Raw genomic sequence first — 10,338 nt, 5'->3', positions numbered from 1 at the left:
GGACGTGACTAGCAGAGGAACCCAGAAAGCTCCTTTCTACCAAGTCTCAGGCCCTTGGTTCATCTAACGCAATATCACCTGCACACTGGTTAGCAGAGGTCTTTGCCAGTCTCACCCAGAGATGCCTAAAGGTGAACTAGGAGACCTGGGGTGTGCAGAGTGTGTGATCTGCCCCTGAGCCATGGACCTTTCCTGTCGTTTAGTTGTGTCCGACTCTTCGTGACCCCATGGGCCAGAGCACGCCAGGCATTCCTGTCTTCCACTGCCTCCCGCAGTTTGGTCAAACTCATGTTTGTAGCTTCGAGAACACTGTCCAACCATCTTGTCCTCTGTCATCCCCTTCTCCTTGTGCCCTCCATCTTTCCCAACATCAAGGTCTTTTCCAGTCTTCTCTTCTCATGAGGTGGCCAAAGTATTGGAGCCGCAGCTTCAGGATGTGTCCTTCCAGTGAGCACTCAGGGTTGATTTCCTTAAGAATGGATAGGTTTGATCTTCTTAAAGTCCATGGGACTCTCAAGAGTCTCCTCCAGCACCATAGTTCAAAAGCATCAATTCTTTGGTGATCAGCCTTCTTTATGGTCCAGCTCTCACTTCCATGCATCACTACTGGGAAAACCATAGCTTTCCTAGCTCCTTGCTACTGGGCAACTGGGGATCACCTGGTCAGCTACATTCCTGCTCCCCCCCCATAGTCGGTACCTGAACCCTGCCTCTTAGTTCCTACTCATGCCTTTTCCATCCACTAGACACTACTTCCCTTGTTTAAAGTGTGGCGCCTTCTGTCAAGAGCTCGGGTGTAACCTTCGATGCCTCCCTTCCCAAGGAGGCGCAGGTTGCGGCTGCAACAAAGGTAGCATTTTTCCATCTCCACCATATTAAGCAGTTGGTCCCTTACCTTTCTCGCCCTGATCTGACCACAGTGATACACGCGACGGTCAGCTCCAGCGGGTGCAGAATGCCACGGCGAGGCTCCTTACGGGGTCCTTGCTGCAGGATCACATTCATCCAGTGCTTTACCAACTGCACTGGCTCCCGGTGGAGTACAGGGTCAGGTTTAAGGTGCTGGTTTTGACCTTTAAAGCCCTATGCGGCCTAGGACCCACGTACCTATGGGACCGCCTCTCCTGGTATGTCCCAAGGAGTACCTTCAGCTATGGGTCAAATAAAAACACCTTGGAGATCCCAGGCCACAGGGAGGTTAACTGGCCTCAACCAGAGCCAGGGATTTTTCGGCCGTGGCCCCGATCTAGTGGAATGCTCTGTCACAAGAGACTAGGGCCCTGCGGGACTTGACATCTTTCCACAGGGCCTGCAAGACAGAGCTATTCCACCAAGCCTTTGGGCTAAGGCACAGTCTGACCCCCTCTCTCCTTCTGTAATCTTCATAGAACTCTAGCCCAATGGTTGCCATTAATTTGATTCTGAATTGATTTTAAGGTCCACAAATGACAACATTTTGGAGGTCCCACGTCGCACGGTGGTTAGATTGGTCTCAACTAGGGCCAGGGCCTTTTCAGTACTGGCCCTGACTTGGTGGAACACTCACAAGAGACTAGGGCCCTGTGGGACTTGACATCTTTCCGCAGGGCCTGCAAGATAGAGCTGTTCCGCCTGGCCTTTAGTTAGTCTGACCCTTATGTTTCCCTCCCCTTATGGTTTTGATCTATGGGCTACTTTTAAAATGAGGCTGCATTTTAAGTTGCACTTTAACCTGTATTTTAAATTGGTTTTTCCCCCCTACAGTTTTTACTGTAATTTTACTGGTGTTAGCCGCCTCTGGCCAGGGAGGGTGGGGTATAAATTATTATTATTATTATTATTATTATTATTATTATTATTATTATTATTAAGGCTGAATGATCCAACGTTGGAGCTGAGGCTACTCGCTAGTCAAGTTATCTTGTTTTCCTTAAGTGCCCTTGCATTGAAAATGAGCTCGAACCAGCTTACTATTTTTAGCTTTCTGTGGTGGTCTGAACAGCAGAAAGGCAGGATCTGAGTTAAGGAACTGCCTTTCAATGCATGAAGGCGTCCTTGCGTGGGTTGCTTCTCTTGTTTACTCCGGGAAATAGGACTATGCAAATTGGCTGAGAAACTTAGGAAGCTTCCTAATACTGAGTCACACCAGCGGCTCATTTAACTCAGTATTGTTTGCACTGACAGGCAGCAGCTCTCGGGGGGTTCAGGCAGGAGTCTCTCCTAGCCCCCTGTGGAGAGAACCCTCCTCTAGAGGTCCAGAGGGTAGCAACACGAGAACGGGGCCTTCTCTGCAGTGGCTCCCCATCTGTTGAATGCGTTCCCCAGGGAAGTTCACCTGGCACCTTCATTACACACCTTCAGGTGCCAGGCAAAAACATTCCTTTTTAACCAGACCTTTGGTTGATCTTATTGACATCCAACACTCTTTTAGAATGTGGCTCTTTTGGGAGGGGTTTATTGGGTTGTTGTTTTTATTCTGATTATATATGTTGCGATCTTTTCTGTGAACTGCCCTGAGTCCTCTGGGTATAGGGCAGTAAAGGTAAAGGGACCCCTGACCATTAGGTCCAGCCGTGGCCAACTCTGGGGCACTTATCTCACTTTATTGGCCGAGGGAGCCGGCGTACAGGTCATGTGGCCAGCATGACTAAGCCGCTTCTGGCAAACCAGAGCAGCGCACGGAAACACCATTTATCTTCCCGCCGGAGCAGTACCTATTTATCTACTTGCACTTTGACGTGCTTTCGAACTGCTAGGTTGGCAGGAGCAGGGACTGAGCAACGGGAGCTCACCCCATTGCGGGGATTCGAATTGCTGACTTTCTGATCAGGAAGTCCTAGGCTCTGTGGTTTAACCCACAGCACCACCCACTCCCCTATAGGGCAGTATATAGACTCAATTAATAATAATAATAATAATAATAATAATAATAATAATAATAATAATAGTAGTAGTAGTAGTAGTAGTAGTAGGGATGGGACCTGGGACTTGTGCATTCAAAGCAAATGCTCTCCTTAACAACATAAGCAGAGCATGCTGGAATCAGGCCAGTGGCCCATCTAGTGCAGACAATCCTTGTTTTGTGTGGGGGTTATGTTCCAGACCCCCATGTGGCACAGCATGCACAAGCACACCCCGCCTTTCCTTGTGTGACGTCTTTATGACATTTGGGAGCTACTTCCAGGTTAGGTGCTGTGCTGTGTGTGTGTGTGTGTGTGTGTGTGTGTGTGTGTGCATGATCGTGCATCATTCAGGCACGTCTAAATCAGTTGCTGCCTGTACAGTGGTACCTCTGGTTAAGAACTTAATTCGTTCCGGAGGTCTGTTCTTAACCTGAAACTGATCATAACCTGAGGTACCACTTTAGCTAATGGGGCCTCCTCCTGCCGCTGTGCGATTTCTGTTCTCATCCTGAAGCAAAGTTCTTAACCCGAGGTACTATTTCTGGGTTAGCGGAGTCTGTAACCTGAAGCGTCTGTAACCTGAAGTGTCTGTAACCTGAGGTACCACTGTACAACAACTAGTGGCCAACTAGAAGCCTGTGGGAAACTCTGCTGGGTTCTTTTGGAGGTGTTGCTGCTTTTTTCACTCCATTCTATTTTCAGATTTCCCAGAAGGGTCTTCTAAACGGGCCATTTTGCTTTCCCCCTTGGACTTAGCGGTGTCAAAAGCTTTTCCTATCTCCAGCCTGCAGTCAGTCGGCTCTGCTTTGCTGCGATACTTGGGAATGCTCATTGGGGCAAACTTTGCAATCCCCCAAGTTCTCTCCAGGCCTTCTGAGTACCCCATAATATCCTATCCATCATAGGGGAATCCACATCCCAAAACCACTGATGAGCTGTAGGGTGGCATCTACCTTCCCCAAATATCCTTGGAACATATTTTTTTAACCTTTATGTCATTATTTCTGCTTCAAAGAGGGATTTTCTGCTCTACTTAAAGCGTGGTCTGATTCTTCTTCCCTTTGGTTATTTTTTCACACTTTTGTCCTCTCAGCCTCTCTTGATTGTGCTTAAAATTTAGCAGCCTTGGGATCTATTCTGATGTTGAGTACAGTGGTACCTCGGGTTAAGAACTTAATTCGTTCTGGAGGCCTGTTCTTAACCTGAAACTGTTCTTAACCTGAAGCACCACTTTAGCTAATGGGGCCTCCTGCTGCCGCCGCGCCGCCAGAGCCCGATTTTTGTTCTTATCCTGAAGCAAAGTTCTTAACCTGAAGCACTATTTCTGGGTTAGCGGAGTGTGTAACCTGAAGCGTATGTAACCCGAGGTACCACTGTATCTCTCTTGATGGCTTCTGCCCCTGGACCCCACCCTACAAAGGATTTTCCCCTCACCTCTTTGAGTCACGATGAGTCAGGTTGTTTCTAAGAAGCTGGATTACAAAAAGATTTCTGCTATTATCCTTATCTTGCCTTTCCACTTCATATGAGCTCATCTACACTTTTTGCTTGACCCACATTTTGATCGCATCGTGTACCAATTAATTCCCCCCGGGCCTGAGAGCTTTTCTCATTGTTCTGCAGCTTTGTTTTTGTGAAAGTCCGCTCTCACCCACTGAACCGAAACTCAGTTGAAGTAAAACCTCTCTTTGGATGCTCTGCTCATCTGACAAGGTCCGATTCAGCGGGTAGGATTGGATTTTGGCAAGGCACAGCCACCGAGCCATGAGAAAAGCTTGCGCACAGATGGCGTCTTCCTTGCAGAGGAGGAGGTTTTTTGGGGGGAGGGGGAAACAAATTAAGTAATGCACATCAGGTAAAGACTCCCCCTCCCACCTCTCTGGTGTCTACAGCAACATAAAAATGTGACTTGAAATGCAGCAAAGGGGCTACTAATGTGTCAGAGGTGGTGACTGGTCAACATGCATTGGAGCCACACACCAACCTGCCTCCCATTTCAAAGCTCTGCTGGTGACATCAGTCAGGGATCTGTCCTGAATGTGTGTGTGTGTCAATGTGCAGCAAAACCAGGCAGGTTCCCCCAGTGGCAGTAGGGATGTCAAGGGGCCCTTCTATCTATCTATCTATCTGTCTGTCTGTCTATCTATCTATCTATCTATCTATCTATCTATCTATCTACACACACTTTGATTTTTAAAAGTACAGTCATACCTTGGGTTACAGCCGCTTCAGGTTGCGTTTTTTCGGGTTACGGACCACCGAAACCCGGAAGTGCAGGAACGGGTTACCTCTGGATTCCTGCGGTCGCGCATGTGCAGAAGCGCCGAATCACAACCCATGTGCAGACATGCAGACACGGGTTGCGAACGCTGCAGGTTGCGAACGTGCATCCCACACGGATCACGTTCGCAACCCAAGCGTCCACTGTATATACATACAACAAAAAGCAATTCCAAATCCAAATGTTGAGATTGCTCTGAATCTCCTGACTTCCCTCCATCCCTTCCATGGGTCCTCACAGTATTTTTTTACAACTGCATATCAGTACTTATCCAAATTTTTAATCCTTCTAAATTATCCGTACTTTCCATTACTTTATAAGCGCCGTTAAAATCCTGCTAACGTTTTAACCTGTTTACAGTGGTCTTGTAAATACATTATAAACTTTTCCCATTCTTTCTTAAAGTTCTTGTCTTCTTGATTTCTGAGCTTCCAGTTAATTGTGCCATTTCGGCATAGTCCATCAACTTGGTTTGCCATTCTTCTCTGGTCGGAGTAGTTACTTTCTTCCACCAATGGGCCCTTCTGATCCCCAAGGAAACAGTGCTGATCCCTCTGGCAACCTCTCCATAACTGGGTTCCATGTGTTGCTCTTAAAAGCAACAACCTCAAATACTTTCCCAGATCAGAGTCAAGAGAATTGGATCCCTAACCATGTTCCCTAAGACAGAGTCCAGCTGGCCCCATCCTTGGGAATGCTGTATCCAGAGGGTGATTCCTGCTTCTGAGGCATGATTTATTTATTTATTTATTTATTGCTAAAGCTCTAAAATGAGGTAAAGGTAAAGGGACCCCTGACCATTAGGTCCAGTCGTAGCCGACTCTAGGGTTGCAGCACTCATCTCGCTTTACTGGCCAAGGGAGCTGACATTTGTCCGCAGGCAGTTTTTCTGGGTCATGTGGCCAGCATGACTAAGCTGCTTCTGGCGAACCAGAGCAGCGCACGGAAACGCCATTTACCTTCCCGCCGGAGCTGTACCTATTTATCTACTTGCACTTTGACGTGCTTTCGAACTGTTAGGTTGGCAGGAGCAGGGACCGAATAATGTGAGCTCACCCCGTCATGGGGATTTGAACCACCAACCTTCTGATCAGCTAGCCCTATTAAAAATATTTCACCCTTGTTGTCGAGAGTTCAAAAGATGAAGGTGCTTTTCATACCAACTTAATTCGCAGTGCCTGGCTGAATTACGCTTTTCACTCTGGAGTAATTAAACCTTGGAGTTTCCTGTTCAGTTTGAAGCAAATGTCCTAGCTTGACAACGTGAGGATTCAGCACTTGCTCTTGGTACACGCCTGGTAAGTAAGCCAGGCTCGGTCAGCTGGTGCCTTAACTTTCCTGTCTGTAAAATAGGAAGAAATTCCCAAGCAGGGCTCGACCATTCAGGACAAGAGAAGAGGGCAACCCGTAGCTATTGGGAGTTACTTTTCAACAGCAGAGTGAAAGAGGCCAACACGATTGCAAGTACAGGCTGGTTTTCAGACATGGGCAATCGAATGGATTTCAGCGAAGCCGTCTAGGTTGTGCCTCTTGCCCTTCTGACCCAGAGCGGACGCAGGCAGCATTTCAATGAATTCTCCCCCTTGAAATATCCTCTCTCCGCTCCCCTCTCTCCTCCCTGTGTGTGTGTGTGTGCGCGTGCATGCATGTGTATATGTGTGTCGCTCCCCCCTCTCTCTCCTCTCCTCTCCCTGGAAGGGCTCCAGCTGCTAACACGAAACAACGTTTTAATCCAGCGGTCCAGCTTCTAATTGGGATATTGGCATGATCAGCATGGATTCCCCGCTGCATCCTGCAGACCGTTGAAATTGCTTAGGAGAGGAGGAAGAGAGCGAGGAGGAGAAGAGATTGGATGTGGGCCGAGGAAGCCATGGCTGCTGCCTAAAAAATACACAACACTCACTGACATACAGAAGGTGAGAGATGCAGTGGCTGGGCTGTGGGGCTGATGTGATGGCGGGGGGGGGGGCAGAGTCTCACTTCATCCTGTGTCAAATGGGCTCTCCGTTTTCGAAGCATCAATTGCCTCTTTCTGTTTCCTTCTCCCCTCTCCCCCCACCCCAAACCCCCAGTTATCCATACAGTCATTGTCACAGCTTTGACAATTACTGGGCTCTCTGTGTGTGTATGTATATATATATGTCTGCATTTCTGTTTTAAAGGCCACGTTGCTAAGTTACACACTCTGATGGTGGTGCAGAGATATGTGTGTGTGTGTGTGTTTGTTGGTGTGTCTGTCACTGTGTGTGTATACACGCACAGACACGGGTGCAGATTTTCTGGTGCTCGCTCTTTGCAGCCCAGCAGTAGGCAGAATCCGTTTGTCAGGAAGACGGAGCGGCAGACTTCACGTCTTAATCTTGGCTCATGGGGCTGGCGAGTTGCTCTCGGCAATGGGATGCTGGACTGAGGAGGGGGGGGGCAGACAGCAGAGCATCTTTGCAGCTGGGTTCTCATGGCCCCGGCCCTACCGCTAGCAAAGTTGGGACAGGTGGCACTGAGCTGGCATCTCTTGGGAGCGACGTGGTTCTGCTGCCCTGGGGGTGGGTCATCTCCAGTTCTTTTAGGTGGGGCGTTGGTGGTGCAGTGGTCATGCAAAAAGAAAGGAAGGAGGGCAGTTGAAGCCAGAACCTTTGCTTCATAATGGGAAAGACCTAGAGAAAGAGCTTGTGTCCCATGTGCATTTATCATGATTGACAGTTGGGATTGATTGAAGCCCGTAATAGAACACTTGAGGGTGTTCTCATGTACATCTCTGAGTCTTACTATTTAGAATAGGGGCGATCCTCTACTGCAAATCTCCCCGAACCAAATCCTGCACTATAAAGAAACCTGATTCTTTGCTGAGAATGAGGTCTGCTAATCACTAGGTAAAGGTAAAGGGACCCCTGACCATTAGGTCCAGTCATGACCAACTGGGGTTGTGGTGCTCATCTCGCTTTATTGGCCGAGGGAGCCGGTCACGTGGCCAGCATGACTAAGCTGCTTCTGGAGAACCAGAGCAGCGCACGGAAACACCATTTACCTTCCCACTGGAGCGGTACCTATTTATCTACTTGCACTTTGATGTGCTTTCGAACTGCTAGGTTGGCAGGAGCTAGGACCGAGGAATGGGAGCTCACCCCATTGCGGGGATTCGAACCACCAACATTCTGATCAGCAAGTCCTAGGCTCTGTGGTTTAACCCACAGTGCCACTCCTTTATCCTGAACAGGGCGTTTTGAGTTTTCAGATTCTGTTGCCGGAGAGAAACATGGAGACGGAGGCCAGGAAGTAAGAGGGGAGCAATAGAGGAACAGTGAGAGGGAAGCAGGGAGGCAATTGCAGGGCCCAGCCGGGTGGGAACACGGGGACAATTGGACCCAGCTCCCAAGTCCAAGAAACCAGCCTAATCTATATACCGTTTCCCTCTTGCTGTACGCTAAAACGCAGAGACCAAACTAAACTTCTGTAAGTTAACATTTGTTGAAATAAAACCGTTTTAAGTCCTCTAGAAATTGATCAAAAACATAACAATTCTACTCATGGTTTGCTCCTCCCTTTCCTCTCAAATGTGAGATCGAGGGGTTTATTGTTTTAATCGATCTTCTGGCATGAGCTGGTCAATGGTTCTATGACGTTTTAGTGAGGCAGAAACTTTCATTAAACCATTAAAATAAAAATCCAGGCCCTGAAGGAAAGGTGCAGCTTCATCATCAGCCTGGTTATGAGGGCTGCTGAGTTCTTGCTCCCTGGTAAGCATGCATAGGATGCCAGCCTAAAGGACATGGAAGTTGCAGCTGCCAATTGACTTGGCCCATCTGTGTGTACAGTGGTACCTCTGGATGTGAATGAGATCCATTCTAGAGCCCCGTTCGCATCCTGAGTAGAGTGCAACCTGCGTCTGCACATGCGCAGGTCGCAATTCGCCACTTCTGCACATGCATGTGACGTCATTTTGACCGTCTGCGCATGCATGAGCGGCGAAACCCAGAAGCAACGTGTTCCATTACTTCCAGGTCGCTGTGGAGTGCAACCTGAAAACACTCAACCTGAAGTGACTTTAACTCGAGGTATGACTGTATAGTACAGTGTGTGGGTGTGGGTGTACATAAACACACACACACAAACTTGGGAGCACCGGCCCTACCTTTAAGTAAAGTGAGGTTACCTCAGGTAGTGCATGCTAGGAGATACAGGTGCTACCAGAACTGTTTGGGCCTGTGCCCTGTATCTTAAAAAAAGGTAAAAAAGAAAAAAAGGTAAAGGACTCCTGGATGGTTAAGTCCAGTCAAAGGCAACTATGCGGTTGTGGCGCTCATCTCGCTTTCAGGCTGAGGGAGCTGGCGTTTGTCCACAGACAGCTTTCCGGGTCATGCCGCCAACATGACTAAACCGCTTCTGGTGCAACAGGACACCGTGACGGAAACCAGTGCGCACGGAAACGCCATTTACCTTCCCACTGCAGCAGTATCTATTTATCTACTTGCACTGGCGTGCTTTCAAGCTGGTAGGTTGGCAGGAGCTGGGACAGATCAACGGGAGCTCACTCTGTCGCGGGGATTCAAACCGCTGACCTCGATCGGCAAGCCCAAGAGGCTCAGTGGTTTAGACCACAGCGCCACCTCTGTCCCTTTTGCCCTATACCTAGTTTGCTGCCCTCAGGTCAACTACCAGTCCAGTCCACTTCTGACAGGAACACCATACATTGCTACCTCCGGTTGCGAACGGGATCCATTCCAGAGGTCCGGCCGCATCCCAAGGAATTCGCAACTAGAGGACCGCTTCTGCGCATGTGCACGGCACATAGAGCACTTCTGTGCACCTGCGCGTGGTGAAACCCGGAAAAATACTTCCCAAAGATTACTTATCCAGAGGTTCTAGGTAAGCAAAGGTACGACTGTAATGTCCTTCAGGCAGCAAAACGTCTTGGGATGGCTCTGCATATAAGTTTGCGCAGATGCCCACACACCCCAGTTCACTATGCTTATGTACTACATTGAACTACAGTTTTTCTCCCCAGATACTATTGACACAAATTCAAATGCAATGTAGCAACTATGAGAGCTAGGAAGGAGCTCCCTTTGAACCGGAAACTTGGATTTCTTTATGAGGCGTTCAAATTCTCTGTCAGATGCAGTTTTGTGCACCTCTGTTGACAGATGTGTCCATGATGATATGTGGGAACAGGAAAAT

The 10,338-nt window shown here is 48.5% G+C and overlaps 1 protein-coding gene across 4 annotated transcripts in view; it reads left to right on the top strand.

The window, feature by feature from the left end:
• Position 1: 1 nt before the first annotated feature.
• PLPPR2 (phospholipid phosphatase related 2) overlaps positions 2-10,338 on the top strand; it is a 48,202-nt gene continuing 37,865 nt past the window's right edge. Inside the window, exons 1-2 of one of the 4 annotated variants that reach the window (XM_083593745.1) lie at positions 2-131; positions 6,900-7,079. The gene's annotated coding sequence lies outside the window, so the exon portion shown is untranslated. Of the gene's footprint in view, positions 132-6,314; positions 7,080-10,338 lie in introns of those variants that run through there. The other 3 variants (XM_083593747.1, XM_083593746.1, XM_083593748.1) reach the window with 3 other exon arrangements.

The sequence above is a fragment of the Podarcis filfolensis genome (genome assembly GCF_964270895.1).
Source record: "Podarcis filfolensis genome assembly, chromosome: 17".
NCBI classification, from domain to species: Eukaryota; Metazoa; Chordata; class Lepidosauria; order Squamata; family Lacertidae; genus Podarcis; species Podarcis filfolensis.
The sequence above is the reverse complement of the archived record's forward strand: the minus strand, read 5'-3'. Positions and strand labels throughout refer to the sequence as shown.